Here is a 16906-nt window from a genome sequence, read left to right on the forward strand (position 1 = left end):
CTGGTGGATGTATCCTTTGGGGTGAGTGGCATGTTGAAGTCTCCTATAATGAATGCATTGCAGTCTATTTCCCCCTTTAGTTCTGTTAGCATTTGTTTCACATATGCTGGTGCTCCTGTGTTTGGTGCATATATATTTAGAATGGTTATGTCCTGTTGTTGGACTGCGCCCTTTATCATTATGTAGTGTCCTTCTTTATCTCTTGTTACTTTCTTTGTTTTGAAGTCTATTTTGTCTGATATTAGTACTGCAACCCCTGCTTTCTTCTCGCTATTGTTTGCCTTACATATGTTTTTCCATCCCTTGACTTTTAGTCTGTACATGTCTTTGGGTTTGAGGTGAGTTTCTTGTAAGCAGCATATAGATGGGTCTTGCTTTTTTATCCATTCTATTACTCTGTGTCTTTTGATTGGTGCATATTAAGACCATTTACACTTAAGGTGACTATTGAAAAATATGTACTTATTGCCTTTGCAGGCTTTAAATTCATGGTTACCAAAGGTTCAAGGTTAGCCTCTTTAGTATCTTAGTGCCTAACTTAGCTCTCTTATTGAGCTGTTATATACACTGTCTGGAGATTCTTTTCTTCTCTGCCTTCTTATTTCTCCTCCTCCATTCTTCATATGTTGGGTGTTTTGTTCTGTGCTCTTTCTAGGAGTGCTCCCATGTAGAGCAGTCCCTGTAAGATGCCCTGTAGAGGTGGTTTGTGGGAAGCAAATTCCCTCAGCTTTTGCTTGTCTGGGAATTGTTTAATCCTGCCATCATTTTTAAATGATAGTCGTGCTGAATACAGTATCCTTGGTTCAAGGCCCTTCTGTTTCATTGCATTAAATATATCATGCCATTCTCTGCTGGCCTGTAGGGTTTCTGTCGAGAAGTCTGATGATAGCCTGATGGGTTTTCCTTTATAGGTGACCTTTTTCTCTCTAGCTGCCTTTAAAACTCTTTCCTTGTCCTTGACCCTTGCCATTTAATTATTATGTGTCTTGGTGTTGTCCTCCTTGGATCCTTTCTGTTGGGGTTCTGTGTATTTCTGTGGTCTGTTCGATTATTTCTTCCCCCAGTTTGGGGAAGTTTTCAACAATTATTTCTTCCAAGATACTTTCCATCCCTTTTCCCCTCTCTTCTTCTTCTGGTACCCCTATAATACAGATATTGTTCCTTTTGAATTGGTCACACAGTTCTCTTAGTATTGTTTCATTCCTGGAGATCCTTTTATATCTCTCTATGTCAGCTTCTATGCGTTCCTGTTCTCTGGTTTCAATTCCATCAATGGCCTCCTGCATCTTATCCATTCTGCTTATAAATCCTTCCAGAGTTTGTTTCATTTCTGTGATCACCTTTCTGGCATCTGGGATCTCCCTCCAGACTTCATCCCATTTCTCTTGCGTATTTCTCTGCATCTCTATCAGCATGTTTATGATTTTTATTTTGAATTCTTTTTCAGGAAGACTGATTAGGTCTGTCTCCTTCTCTGGTGTCTCTGCGATCTTGGTTTGCCTGTAATTTTGTCTTTTCATGGTGATAGGAATAGTTTGCAGAGCTGGGACTAGTGACGGCTGGAAGAACTTCCCTTCTTGTTGGTTTGTAGCCTTCCTCTCCTGGGAGAATAGCGACCTCTAGTGGCTTGTGCTTGGTAGCTGCATGCAGACAGGGTTTCTGCTTCCTGCCCAGCTACTTTGGAGTTTATCTCCGCTGTTGCTGTGAGCGTGGCCTGGCTCGGGCTGCTGCTCCAAAGTGGTGGAGTTGCATTGGAGGGGGAACGGCCGGGAGGCTATTTATCTCCATAAGGCGCCTCCGTGCTCCCTGTTAGCCCAGGGGATTAGAGTGCACAGAGATCCCCAGATTCCCTACCTCTGTACTAAGTGTCCTGCCCTGCCCCTTTAAAACTTCCAAAAAGCACCTGCCAGAACAAAACAAGACAAAAAAAAAAAAATTGGCCTCTCGTTTTTCTTTATTCTCTGGCGCCAGCCTCAGGCACCCGCTCACAGGACTTGCTGCCCTGTTTCCCTAGTATTGGTGTCCCTATCCCTTTAAGACTTCCAAAAAGTGCTCACCAAAACAGAACCACAAAAAAAAAAAAGAAAAAAAGGTGGCTGCTTGCGTTTCTTCCACTTGCCAGTCTTGCTGCCCTGTTTCCCTAGTATTGGGATCCCTGTCCGTTTAAGACTTCCAAAAAGCACTCACCATAACAAAACAACAACAAAAATAAATAAATAAATTAATTAAAAGTTGGCTGCTCGCTTTTCTTTTGTCCTCCGGCGCTGGCCTCCGGTACCCGCTCACCAATCTTGCTGCCCTGTTTCCCTAGTATCCAGGGCCCCGCGCATGCAGTGTCTGCGCTCTGGTCTGGATGGCTGGGGCTGGGTGTTCAGCAGTCCTGGGCTCCTTCTCCCTCCCGCTCAGACCTCTCTCCTCCCGCCGGGAGCTGGGGGGAGGGGCGCTGGGGACCCGCCAGGCCGGGGTTTGTATTTTACCCCCTTTGCGAGGTGCTGGGTTCTCGCAGGTGTTGATGTGGTCTGGATGTTGTCCTGTGTCCTCTGGTCTTTATTCTAGGAAGAGTTGTCTTTGTTATATTTTCATAGATATATGTGGTTTTGGGAGGAGATTTCTGCTGCTCTACTCACGCTGCCATCCTGGCTCCACCCTAATTAGAGATTTTTAAGACCAGCCTCTTGCCTTTTGCTGTATGGCCTTAGATATGAAATTTTTGATGTGATGGTAAAAGCATTCAGAGCTCTGAGATCATCCAGACCAACTTTTTTCTTGCCTAGTATCGTACATTTCCAGTTTTTCCACAGTAGCTAACTGGATATATAACACATATATTTATATATGCATATCTGTATGTATTTTGTGTATATAAATATATATGTACATATGTGTAAATAAAGAAATTACTTTTATAATCTGTAGTTTCCAAATTGGACCACGTCCAGCTGTATGGACTTTTATCAAAATTTAAATTAGGATGATGAAACAGTTTTCCTTATATATTATCAAGTCATTTTCTTAAGTAAAGGTTTAATGCTGATGATGGGCATACAAACTCATACTCCTTTGAAAGCAAATTTAGCAAGAGCCTTTTAAAAGTTTGTAATCCAGTAGTTTTATGCCTATAAAACTGAAATAAATAGCTTTGTATACAAATATGCATATTTTGGTAATAGGTTTTCTACTTTTCATTAAACCATCGCATACTTCTAATGAAGAGCACAGTCCAATAAATTTCTGTAAATAAACCTTGGCCCCACCTCTGTTGAGTTCTGTGAAGATAACACTATGAAAGCACCTCTCACAGTTTATTACACACATCTATTTGCATTAATCTGTCTTTCCCTAAAATCCTGAGCCCCTTCCCATTAAAGATATTTCTGATTTATCTTTGTCTGACATTCAATATCAATGTTTTAAATAAGTGAATGAACTTTGGTTAACTTTTTAGTTATCAGTATATTGAAAAATCACTGGTTTTATGCTTTTGAATATCATCTGTTTCCTTTTAGTCCCTCAGTAAAGGTCCTTCTGAAAATTCCAATCTGACCAGACTGGAACGGATGAAGAATTCTTAACTCTTATCCAAACTAAGGAGCCAAGAGAAGAAGAGGCTTTTTACGGCCAGGGGAGCTAATGGTAGTAGCAGTCAGTCCCGTGTAGAAAAAAAAAAAATCACTGAAGCCTGGAGATGCTGAGTGAATTAGAAAAATGAAATTCCTGAAACAAAAGGTCTCCTCAGACCAATGATTCTCAAATTTTAGCATGCTCACTTGGAGAGATGGGCCCCATCTCCAGAAGTTGATTCAGTAGGTCACAGGTAGAACAACAAAATTTGCATTTCTAACAAGTCCCAGGTGATATGGATGCTGCTGGTCCAAGGTCCACACTTTGCCCTACACTATTCACTGATGACCAGTCTCAACTAGGAATTGGAATATGCTAGAGAACTTTACAAATGCTGACGTCTGGTTCTCTCCCACCCTGGCATTCTGATTAACTGGTCTAGATCACAGATTGAGCATTAAGATTTATAAAAGTGCAGTCAAGATTGTGAACCACTGCCCTACACCACGGTATACTGCAGAGGAAGAAAACTTTTCCCTTCTTCCTATCTAATACTTAAACAGATATAAGACAGATTAATATGAGAAAGCCAAATTTAATTTCATACATACAGGGGCCCATAAAAATATAAGACTCACAGAAGTGGCCAAAGCAGGTAGCTTTTATATGGCTTAGACAAAGATACAATGAATTTGTGAAGAACTGGCAAGACAAAGGGTTTGGGCTTGGGGTAGCAGATTGAAGAAGTAACAAGATTTGTTTATACTACAGCCTTCTCACCTAAGCTCCCTGTCTCTGGTGACAAGGTTGCCTCCTACCCTCCTGGTTCAGGGAGAGTACCTTTCACATGAGATTTATTTCCTGCTTTCAGAGAGACAAAGGAGAGTCAGAAAGTCCTCCTTGCACTGGCTGTTTCTTAAACAACTTTAATTCAAAATAATCAATTCACCAAACTGGCAAATTTTGAAGTGAAGTGACATATTCTGCTCCACTTTTGCATGAGGCATGTGAAAAGGTGTGTGGGTCACATCTTGACCTTACCCCGCACCTTACCAGAAGCAAGAGTATCTGAATCCTCATCTTTGGAAAATCTTAAGAATCAGAAGAATTTTGAAAATCTTAAAAAGGTCATGGACTCCACATTCCCTCCCTCTGTAACATCCACTCAAGCCTCCTTTGGAGAAATTCCAGTTGAAGGCAACATTTTTGCATTTAAACAGTTCCAGCTACTAAAATCCAGAGAAGACTCACTTCGGCTTGTTGACTTTGCACACACTTTACCTGGATGGCCACCTGTCTTGCCTGAAGGTTTCAGCCCAGAACAGTTTCACTATGGATTTGGTGAGGCCGAGAAATGACAATACAACATTCTTGGGGTAAAAGGGTTTATACCTGGGGTATTCTCAGGGCAGTAGGTCAAGCACTAGAATTACCTCTACATCCAGCAGTCTTCAGGTCCACAATCCACCTCTCTGCCTCCACCCAGAGCACTTTATACAGTGACTCAGTCAATAATAGCTCATTGCCAACAGGTGTGGAAGCATTCGCCTAGGAGTAGGGGAATTACATCATCAAGTAGTTTAGGGTCAGGTGAGGATCCTGGCCATGGGAATTTCCATTTTCCCCCACACCACCCTAACCTGACCTCCAGGAGGCTCCAAGCTGCCTCCCCCTTAATCTTTCTAAATCTCAGCCCTCCAGCTCTTTAACCCCCTAGTGCCACTCCCTGTTCCCACAGTTATTGTTCACCCCACTTCTCCTACTATATTTCTTTCTCTGCCTCACAATTAGTTGTTTGCATTTCCATCTTCCATAATAATGTGAGCTCCTAAAGGATCTCTCATCCTTGTGGCCCTAGTACCTGACTGAGATATTAAATGAACAGTTTTTGAATGAATGTTGAATAATGTATTATTCAGATCATTGATTCCTCCCCTTAGGGCAAAAGAATTTCTTACTCTTCCCAATTGTCTCTCCATTTCCATATCTAATTGCTGGAGGCTTTTATCTTCATCATAATTTAAGGGTAAAAATCAACTTGATAATATCTTGTACTATGAAATATAAAGCAACCAAACAAAGCCCAAACTATCTGCATGGCACCCCAAAATAGAACCCCAAACACAAAGCTATATTAAGTAAGCTAATTAAATAAAGAAAACAAGAGTTTTCCTATTGCATTACAAGTTCTTAGTTTTACCTTAATGAATGACAAAAAAAAAAAAAATACTGTGTGGAAGAGCAAAATGACTCCATGGTAAAACTCTAAGCCCCAGAAGATCCTAGCATCCCTTCTTTTCTAAACTTAGCTCAGCCACTGGCCCACCATGTGAATGAGTCACTGCTCTTCCTTGACTTAAATCATCCCTCTTATAAAACTTGTTAAAGAAAGACGTCACTGCAAATTAGATGTTGTAGCTAAGTTTAGCCATCCTTAGTACATAAATATTGTATAACTTATGTGAGTTCAGTCCTTTTGTTTCATGACTTCTACTTGGGCATGTGCTTCAATAGTGTTTTTATACATACTGTAGCTAAAGACATCTTATGGATAGCCATAGGTTTATATTTTTTTATTAATATAATACATAGGCAAATATCCACAGAAAGCACCTTGCACAGAAACATCCTTGAGCTATTTAAAGAGGCAGCATAATTTTCTTGACAAATGTCCAGGATTGAGCTCTCTGACTTGCCCGCAACCTAACCTCTGTGAATTGACCATTCTCAGAGCGGATATGTGTGTCGTGTGCTTGTAGGTGGGGGAAGGCATCTCTGGCTTCTCCTCAGACAATGACATTTCCACTGAACCATGCAGGGAGATGCCACATGGCATTGGAATTAATTGGTCTTCTACCAGAAATGCTCCCCTAGAAGCTTCTCAGAGAAGCCTAAGGTTCCAGTCATCACCAGCATTACCTTCATTTTTAAGGGTATTCTTAAAATGTTCATGCATTTTATCCCGATCAGGACACCGTTACCTGGCAAAGGTTGCCCATTTAAAATCTGAGTGACTGGAGAGGTTACTTTATCTGATCAGCCCACTACTTCCCACTTACTGTCACCTAATTCAGAAATTAGGATTCTGAAAGAATGAGGAATGGAAGGCCACATACAGAAAGACTTGAGAAGCCCTAAGCCTTGCAGGGGAGAAAGTTAGGAAGCAGGACAGTCCAGCAGCCACACAACAGTCTCAGCACAAGGGAGCAAGTAGCAGAGGAGAGGAATAGGGACACCAGAGGCCCAGTAAGTATGCGCAAAAGGCTACCTGGCCAGTGACCAAGGCTGACAGCTGCATGGGAATTTATAACTTACAGAGAACATTCTCATCTCATTTGAAACTGACAAAATCCCAATGAATTAGGTATTGTTATTTCCCTCTTCATTTTTTAGAGGAAGAATGTGGAATGCAGAAACTGAGTGGCTCACCCAAGGTTCTCAACTAGTAAATGGCAGGACTGAGCTGCAAACCATGGTCTTCAAACTCCAGCAAGTCTTCTCATTACACCTTTTTGCCTACATGTGCCAGGCCAAGCAGTGGCTGTGCCAAATGATTCTGTCCCTCCAAAACACACCAGTGTGGTTCTACTCCACCCCTAGGCTTCCGCTTACTGGGGCCAGAACTGACCTGAGCTCCCTAGCCACAGTGGACAGGCTGCTCCCGCCAGGGGAGCCAGTACACCCTGAGACATGGGTGAATGGCTAAAGGAGAAACTTAGGAGGAAGGCAAATGTCAGCACAGGCAAGGACGGTATCCCAGTCTGTCTAATCCGGGAATGTGGATTGCTAACATCTTCCTGCAGGTCAAAGGAAGATCTGAGACCACAGAACACAGGTTCTCAGAGAAACCCCGAAAGGCGCAGGCCTACATATCAGTGACCCCACCCATGTGGCCATCTAGCCTGTCCATAAATAGTGGAAAAGGAGCATTCTTCAATTTCCTTAAGACACCCTTTCCAATTAAAAAGGTGCTCTTTTCTAACTAATTTAAGTGCGTTCCATTCAATTTCTCAAGTCTACTCAAGAAGAGATATTCAGTGCCATTTAAATATTATATTTAATATTTTAAAGCCTACTTAGAACCCATTCAGTATTTCTTCCCCAGCAAAAGAGCCATAACTCCTTGGATATGTCCTTATAAAGCATATGTCCTATTTCTCATGCTTTTAATCAATTCCATTGCTCATCTGTGGTCCCTTTCCAATTTTACCACATGGACCTTAAGATGTGAATTCCAAAACAAAGTATCCTGGATGCAATACTCTAAGGAGCAGACCAATTAAAGGCTGGTTTCCTTGCTTCTGAAAGAAGATCATACAGTAAAAGCCAGGTCATATTCACGCCCAAATATCACTCCTGAGTAACAGCACCACCTTGCTGATTCACTCCTTGCTCACCGTGTACCACTTCACTGCTGTGATTGGGCCCCTGGTGCCACGACCTGCCCTCTCAGCTGTACTCCCAGGGCCCGTGACAAGCGCTGCTGCACACAGCGCTATCCTGACCCTCCCTGAGCAGCAGTGCCAGAGACAAGGGAGCTCAGCAGCCCATAAGTTTAAAATATGGTAAGAGTAGCCACTTCTCATTGTCACAGATGACTGGAGAGTCACAGAATTTAAAAGAGAAGGAATGTTCAGTGGAGCCCCACCACAGGGAAGAAGGAATTCACAGTATATATAGGTGTGCAATGAAGCCTCTAGAAGTACAAACAGCCTACAGACATTTGAGGGTGATTTATACACTTAGGTCTGTCTACATAAAGGGAAGCATTATCCTCACTCACCAACTCACAGGTTTGACCAGCCAAGAGGTTGAAGCCAGGAACGCCAGAAGTATCTGGAGTTTGTTAGAAATTTTATCCTGGTAGACACAGCAGTCACTTAGCTGGTTTTCTCTCTTGTTTTCCCTTTCCACCTGCATATTAAACCAAGCTATTTGTTCTTCACAAAGGGAAACTGCTGCAACCTGAACTTTCCCATTTTTCTCCCTGAAACAAAACAAAATTATGTAAGTAGAAGCCCAGAAATGTTCTAATCAAGAACGGGAACTAAGCCCCCAACAACTGAGATGTGGTCAAACAAGAAAACAGATTCCAGAGTTAGCAAAGAGTCTCCTGATGCTGCTAGAGGCATGCTAGCACAAGTGCCTCAGGTCTTTGCTCTTAATAGAGGCATCCTCACAGCTGAATGCCTCATGAATGCACCAGGCCTCTCTGCTAGAAGGGCGGAAACCCTGCTGGCAGGTATTTAATCAGACTCAGAGCATCTTTCCAGAGTGGTATTTTTTCTTTACTCTGCTGATGAAATGCAGCCCTATGGAGGCTGGTGAGGTAACATCATGTGCCAACAACCCTCACAGAGCATCTCACAAGGGGCCTGTGCCATCTCACCACCTCCCAGAATGAGTTGAGTTCTCTGGAATGTTAGCTTGATGCCTACACTGCCAGCTCAGTAACCTAAGGTGGTCATTTCAAGAGAGAATAGCCTGAAAAATGAGTAAAATTATTCAACGATATTCATTTAGTAGTTGAACCCTATTTCCAAAGGAATAAACAGTTATCTATTAGTGATAGTTAGGCCAACTAAAGCAATAAAGATAAGAGATATTTGTATTTCCATGCTCACTGCAGCATTATTCAAAATAGCCAGGAGGTAAAAACAACCTAAACGTCCAATGATGGGTAAATTGATAAAGAAAATGTAGTACATACATATACTGGAATATGATTCAGCCATAAAAAAGGAGATCCTGTCATATGCTACATATGTGTGCATATCAAAACAGTCACACACACATATGTATGAAACTTGAAAACATACTAAGCTAATAAGTCACAGAGAGGCAAATGCTGCATAACTCCTCATAAGAGGTATCTAACAGAGTCAGACTCACCAGAGCAGAGGGTAGAATGGTGGGTGCCCAGGGTTGGCAGGAGCAGGAGATTGGGAATTTCCTGTTCAATGGGTATAAAGTTTCATTCCTGCAAGATGAAAAGGTTCTAGAGATCTGCTGTGCACCCTTGTGCTTATAGTAAACACTGTATTACATACTTGAAAATTTGTTAAGAGGGGAGATCTCACATTATGTGTTTTTTACCACAATAAATAAAATCTCTTCCATTTCATTGTAAATGGCAAACTGAATTGACAATAAAATTGTGTGCATATCAAAACACTCAGTCACACACACACATGCATACACACTCATGCAATAAGAATAGAGCATTAAGAACAAATAAAGACAGGGTTCTGGAGACAGCTCCGGCCAGGCTAACAATACTCAGCAGTTCTAAGTCTAGAACCAGGACCAGCTTCATGGCTGTATGACCTATACAGTCCCATCGGGTCCTTGAACTCACATCAGGCCAGCACTTGGTAAAATACTCTACTGTTACTGCCTAGAAATTCTTAATTTTTTTAGAAAAGGCCACACATTTTTATTTTGCAATGAGCCCCACAAATTATGTAGCTCAGAACTGATTGTGTCTATGCAAAGACAGGTCATCCTTACATAATTCATTCCAGTGACTACAAAGTGGTGGTGCCTAATCATTACTACATCTGTGCACATGAGGCAAAGGGTTGTAAAATAATAAAATATATCAGAATGTTAGACATAGGTGGCTTGCTGGTGTGCTAAAGGCAGTTTTTGTAACCAAATGAAGGAATTAAGCTGGGAGATTGGGTCACTGTAGTTGGGAGCAGAGAGATTTGGAAACCTCTGACTTTTGGCTTTCCTCTACCTGAAAGGACCTGCCCCAGAGCAGGCAAATCACCACTGCAACACTCGCAAGCACATCCCTGAGGAACTGTGAAGAGGGGAAGGCTTGCTCATCAAACTTCCTCCAGCAAGATACCTTCTGATATCCTTTGCTAAAAATGGATTCTTCATGCTTATCAAAGCATGATAACTTCTAGAATATCTAGGTGTCCAAGTGCTCATTTTTACCAAGTCTCCTGCTCAGTCCTCTAAAGGATTTCTTCAGTCATCAAAAGAACCAGAAAGAATAGATATTTTCAGAGACCTGAGTATCCTTGTAACAATTGGGTAATCAATTTGCCTACATTTTTTTGGATAACTTGAATGAAAAGCAAAATTAAGCCTAGTGTTTAAATGACTTTTGACCACGTGGAGGTAATTAAGAATGACTAAAAATTAGCTATTTCAAGGAAGAATCAGAAAAACCTTCACTCCATAAATTTGCTTATTTTTTTGTCTCCTATGGTAGAAGACCTTTCATAGTAATGTCAGGAACATAAGCTACTCATTAAGATAGACTAATTGTCTAACTGTTTTTAAAAACTGGCTTTTTTAACTGTTTAAAATAAAACGTTATACCTTACTACACCTCAGCAAAGATCCTAGTAAGAAAAGAAAGGATCCTCTCTCCATTACTGATGACAATAGAGGGAAGCATGCATTGATTAGATTCATGGAAATCTAGAGGCCTTCCTTTGGCAGTTTCAATATCCTTTTTCACCAGCCTTTCTACCAGGATGCCTAGCAATCAGCATATTGAACCAGTTCACTTTTTTTTTTCTTCCTTCTCTCTCTCTAAATGAAGCACAGTAAATAACCTCATGATCAGAAGACAGAGTCTGCAAATGGGATCCTCAGTTCCTTCCATAACTATGAAAGTTACATGAGCAAGATGTGCCCTCCACTGCAAAATCACAGTCCCAAAATAGCTTCCATCTAATTGATGCTAAGAGCACCACCTATTTCCCCAGCTCACTGTAGGACCGAGCACCTGGTTTCCATGAGCAAGAAAGCATATGAGTGTAAAGAAGTCAGACTGCCTTTCTCCGATGATCCCTGTTTACAGTCGAAGTGGAAAAGCCAGAAGAGACCTTAGCAGGGGATTATCCAAGAACATCTGCATCTACAAGTGAGACAGAAAATTCCCAACCACTCAAAACAGTCTCCTATCTATTGTTTGAATGCCCTTTTTTTTTCATATCTGTCAAAGCTTTAGTTTTAGAAATATACAAGTCAATGCACAAGGTCAAATGTACTTAGGACCTTTGAGCAACTCCAAGGAATTTGGGCCTTAAATTGTGGGCCTATGTTTTCTTAGAAAACAAATTCCTCTAGTTAACCTACATCTTTTAGTGAGCACCTACTATGTGCAACTTCTACATTACTATTCCCATCTATCACCTAAGAGCATAAAATTTATCACTTGCTGACACATAAGAGAATAAGGAAAATAAAGAGGGAAACAATCCTGCAAGCACTAAGACAACTTCAGCACACATACACTTTGGGTAGTCAAAGAAGTAAGCTTTGACTCAATTATTGAAAAGATATTTGTTGCTGCTCAAATCCTTCATATCTAACCAAAAGCTTTCCTGTTATGACTTTTTTTTCCTATTATCTATGTGGACAATAATTCCTAAATCTACGTGGACAAAAAACTCACCAACTTCTATGGGATTAATTTCAAATGAACAAATAGTGATTGAGTGCCCATTATGTGCCAGAAACTACAGGCCCTAAGGATTAGAAGTTGAATAATTACAGTCTTTAGGTTTTCAATGTATCAGTAAAAGACATGTATGCAACTAAATGCCAAACTAGTAATATGATGAAATGCAGCAGGAAAAAAGAGAAAGGACCTGGTCTTCCCTTGAAAGATAAGGAACATTTCATCAGGAAGGGAAAAAAAAGAATAGTAGAGCATTCTAGAGAGAGGGAGCCATAGATAGAAGGTGATAGGTAAGAAGAGAAAGGTAGACTAGAGGGCAATTATTAAAGACAGGTAAAAACTTGGGACTCCATCCAACATGCCACAGGAAGTCATAAATTGTTTTCAAGCCAGCATGGAGAGGTAACGTAGCTAGAGTCTTATTTCAGATAGATCACTCAGGAAGCACAAGAGAATGACTCGGTGGGAGTAACCAGAGCCAAGCATTAGGAGGCTATTGCAAAAACAGCAAAAAAAAAAAAATTATGTGAATGTGGAGTTCTGCAGAAAACAGGATTGGGTAGCTGATTAAATGAATGGAGTAAAGGAGAGGAAAAGGAAGGATACTCTAAAGTATTTAGGTTAGATAGCGTTGATGAAAAGTGATGCCAGAAACATAGAGGAGGAATAAATGTGGACAATTACTTCACTTGAGAAAGTATTGAGCTGAGGCACCCATTGGACATCCAGGTGAATATAGACATTTGAAGTCTCACAAGGACTGTGGGATTGGGAGCCATTAGGCCATCACAGATGAGATAATTTAGCTCTAAGGGAAAGAGGGCAGAATGAACTTGAGGACATTCACATTTAAGAAGGAAGGGGAGGCAATGTAAATGATTGGGAAAAGAAGCAGAAAGGTATGGGGTGAGGGGATACCAGTAGACTTGAGTCCCTGGAACCACATGAAAAGATAGTTTTAGGAATGAAGGACATGCTATAAACAGGTAACATAAAATGAGGACCATGAAGATAATGGTTTTGGAAAATAGGGGACAATTGAATGCAAAGACATTTCAGTGAAGTTTTAGAGAACATACAAATGGCAAAGAATTGAGATAGGAATTTGAAGTGAAAAAGCATGTGGCAGTAGAGAGAAAGAAACTGAAGGAGTTTTGTTTTTCATAATTTTCTTAAAATGGAAGGCAAAGTTAACCATGAGGTTAGAGGGCAGGATAGACTGAGGATCTTGAAGAATGAAGAGAACAAGTACAGGAAATGGAAGAGAACTGATTAGAAGTAAATGCATTACAGATCCAACTATAAATTTATAGCAGAGCTGGATCACACAGAGCTAAAATTTTTCCAATAGTTCTCAGCAACTGGAGAAAACACCTGGTTGGGATGATTCAAGTTTGAGAAGTGTTGAGTGCGCCAAAAATGGTCACAGAAGGAAGCATTTAGGGGCCTAGGGAGGGTCATGAAACCAAGATAGATGAGGAAATAGTGAAGAGAAAAAGGATGTGGTAGCCTGGGAAATTGGAGAACAGGGCATCAGAAGACTGGAGTGAGAATCTCCATTGTTTTGTCTTTCTTTTCAGATTTTTTTTTATAGCAGTTTTAGGTTTATTAACAAAACTGAGAGGAAGATAGAGATTTCCCTTATATCTCTCATACCCCCACATGCACAGCCTCCCCCATTATGAACATCACCCACCAGAGTGGTACATTTCTTACCTTAGAGTAACTCTTGGAATTGTACATTCTATGAGTTCGGACAAAAGTATAATGACATATCCATTATTACAATATACAGAGTATTTTCACTGCTTCTGTGCTCTGTTTATTCAACTCTCCTCTCTCCCCACTCCTTACCGGGGGCAACTACTGATCATTTGACTGTCTCCCTAGTTTTGCCTTTTCCAGAATGTCATATAGTTGGAATCATACAGTATGTAGCCTTCTCAGATTACTTCTTTCACTTAGTAAAATACATTTAAGCTTTCTCCATATCTCTTCATGGCTTGATAGCTCACTTCTTTTTACCACTGAGTGACATTCCATTGCTTGGATATATCATCATTTATTTATCCATTCTTCTACTGAAGGACATCTTGGCAGCTTCCAAGTTTTGGCAAATACAAATAAAGTTGCTCTAAACATTTGTGTACAGGATTTTGTATAGGCCTTAATTTTCAGCTTCTTTGGGTAAATACTAAGGATCCTGATTGCATCTTACAGTAAAAGTATGTGTAGTTTTGTAAGAAACAGACAAACTGTCTCCAAAGTGGGTCTCTGCTGAATTTTATCCTAAGTTTCATGGGTGAAGGTGACAGGAGCAATACAATAGTGGTTTATACTCCAAAAGCAGAATGTCACAAATGTTTCAGAGTAGAGCAGTTCTAAGGCACCAGTGGTTCAAAGAAGTAGCATAGTTAGTGGCAAAGGATGGTGAGAACTCCTCAAGGGGTATTTACTATTGTTAGAAGGAGTAACAAGGTTCACTTGCAGGTGTTTTGTAATATTTAAATATTAAAATGGTAAACTAAAATTTTAGCAGAGAATGTGAAGTCTTTGAAACTTTGGGGCTCTAGAATTTGTAATACTTCTTGCTGGCTGGAACCAGGCTAGTTTTAATACTATTCTGTGTTCCGAAGAAAAGATACTAAGCCAGTATTAGTTGGGTTTTCCATTACTTGTAACACAGGTCCCAACTGATATTACAAACAAAAAAACTGGCTTAAGCAATGAAGGAGACTTATCGGCTTATTTAACAGGAAAGCCCAACAGCAAGAAATTCAGGCTTCAGGGCTGGTTTGATTCAAGAGCTCAGTTATGTTGTTAACGACTTATTCCTTCCTGTTCCTCCCTTTCATGGTGTCAGTTCCACTGTGAGGCTGGCTTCTTATATGGTGTGTTGCATTATAGACCACACCATTCAGAAGGAAAGAAACAACTTGTTTCCCAGATGCTTCCAGGAAAAAAATTCCTTTCTAATCCCACTATCCTAAAATAGATCACATGTCAAGCCCTGAACTGTGGTCAGGGAGAACAATTATCCTGATTTGTTACATCTAGAAGTGGAGTTGATGTCCCATAACAGCATGAGGAACATGCAGTCAACAGAGCAAAGATCAGGGTAGTTAATAAGAAAAGGGGAAATGTGCACAGGTACACTTCATATTATTTTTAGGTTTATAGGTAATATTCCTCCCTAAATTAGGATTCTGTAATATACAATAAAGATAAAGCTAAGAAGAAATCTAGACCAGATGACATCACCTATTACAACGTTCCATTGTTGTTAGAAAATATTTTTCATAATGTCCCTTTTCCTGTCTATAAATTCATGTTTCAAATCACATTTCTGTTGATGGGAGAAGTTTCTTTGGCAGCTGCAAATAACTGCTCTGTTAATTATCACTATGAGAGCAGTCCAGTTCCCAGTCTGCATCTCAAGAAATCCCTTTTCCTTTATTCTAGGAAAAAGTATTACTTTCTGAAGGCATAAGGTGAATTCACTTCAGCTTGAAAATAAAATCCTTCTTTCCTTTACCAGAATAAAAAATAAAGGCCCAGTGGCTTGAGTCTATTGCAGCTTTATGCCTATGTGGGAATTTAAGTTCATTATCTTATGGCAGAAACACACCTAATTAATTAGCATTTTATGTAGCTTTTCCTGGAGGGAGATCTAGTTTGATTTATGATGAACACCTAATTAATAAGTTAATCTCACTTCCTATATATGCTTTGTAGCTGCCCTATTAGACTAAGGGGGCTATGTCATGGTGAATTCTGCAAGTCTTCTGGTCATTTCAATCACTCGAGAGGTATTTATTTTGTTCCCAGAAGTGTGTTGGGCATTAAAGCGCAATGTACCACCCATGCCTTCCGGGAGGTCATCTAGCTGGGGAGGCGAGCCATGCACTTAAAAAGCAGTTAAGGAACACGACAGAACAGTGTGGAACTAAAGATCAGAAGGAGTGTTACAGAGAGTAAGGGTCCCGGGAAAAGAGTGCAAGGGTGGGATGGGGCATGGAGAGTAATGGAGATACATTTCTCTGAGAAAGATCCCCAGAAAAGGAGGGCTTGAGTTGGACCTTACAGAATAGATCAGATAGGTAGAGAAAGGGCATTCCAGGTGTGGAAGGGATGGTCAGCAGAGGAAAAGGGGCATTCACTTCTCAAAGACTGGTAAGAACCTGTCGTTCTGAAGAGGAAGGATGGAGTTGGGGAACACTGAGAGGTAAAACTGGCTACGAAGTGGGTGCACAGTGTGAAGAACTTGGAACCCTGTGGTGGTGGACACTTCCGGGAACATCCAATCACAAGGATATGATAAGAAGGAGCCTAAATTTCCTGGCTGAAGGGAGAATGTCCAAGAGCAGACTGACCAATTACAAACGAATGCAGGAAGCCGGTAGTGAAGCCATGGGCACCACAAGAGGAGCAGACGTTTCCCTTCTTCAAGAAAGGTTACAATGAAAGAGAAGAACTCAGACTTGACTTTGGTTCCCAGTCCTGTAATAGTGTGAACAGTAGTATTGTTCAAGGTCATAGTGGGACATCCAAATGAAATCATCTTGTGAACTCTTGGGAGGACACACTCAAGCCAAATTTGGATATAATGCAATTGGAAGTTGATTTCTGGATCTGCAGAATTACAGCCAGCTAGCTGCACAGTTTCTATTATTTCATTAACCTCTCAGTCATGTGACTGAAATGTTTGGACTCTATTTATAGGATCACTCTCCTTCCAGAAGCTCCTCAGAGAGGTCCAACCAGAACATGTAAGCAAAATACTGCTAACTATGGAGTTAATGACCTAAAGGAAAAGTTGAAATTTTCAATGTTCATCCTGAAAGAATATGGTTTAATGATGTATTTACTACCATGTACAAGTAGCATGACCTCACGTTTTTTTGACTTAATATGAAG

Source organism: Manis javanica, chromosome 9 (assembly GCF_040802235.1).
Source record: "Manis javanica isolate MJ-LG chromosome 9, MJ_LKY, whole genome shotgun sequence".
NCBI classification, from domain to species: Eukaryota; Metazoa; Chordata; class Mammalia; order Pholidota; family Manidae; genus Manis; species Manis javanica.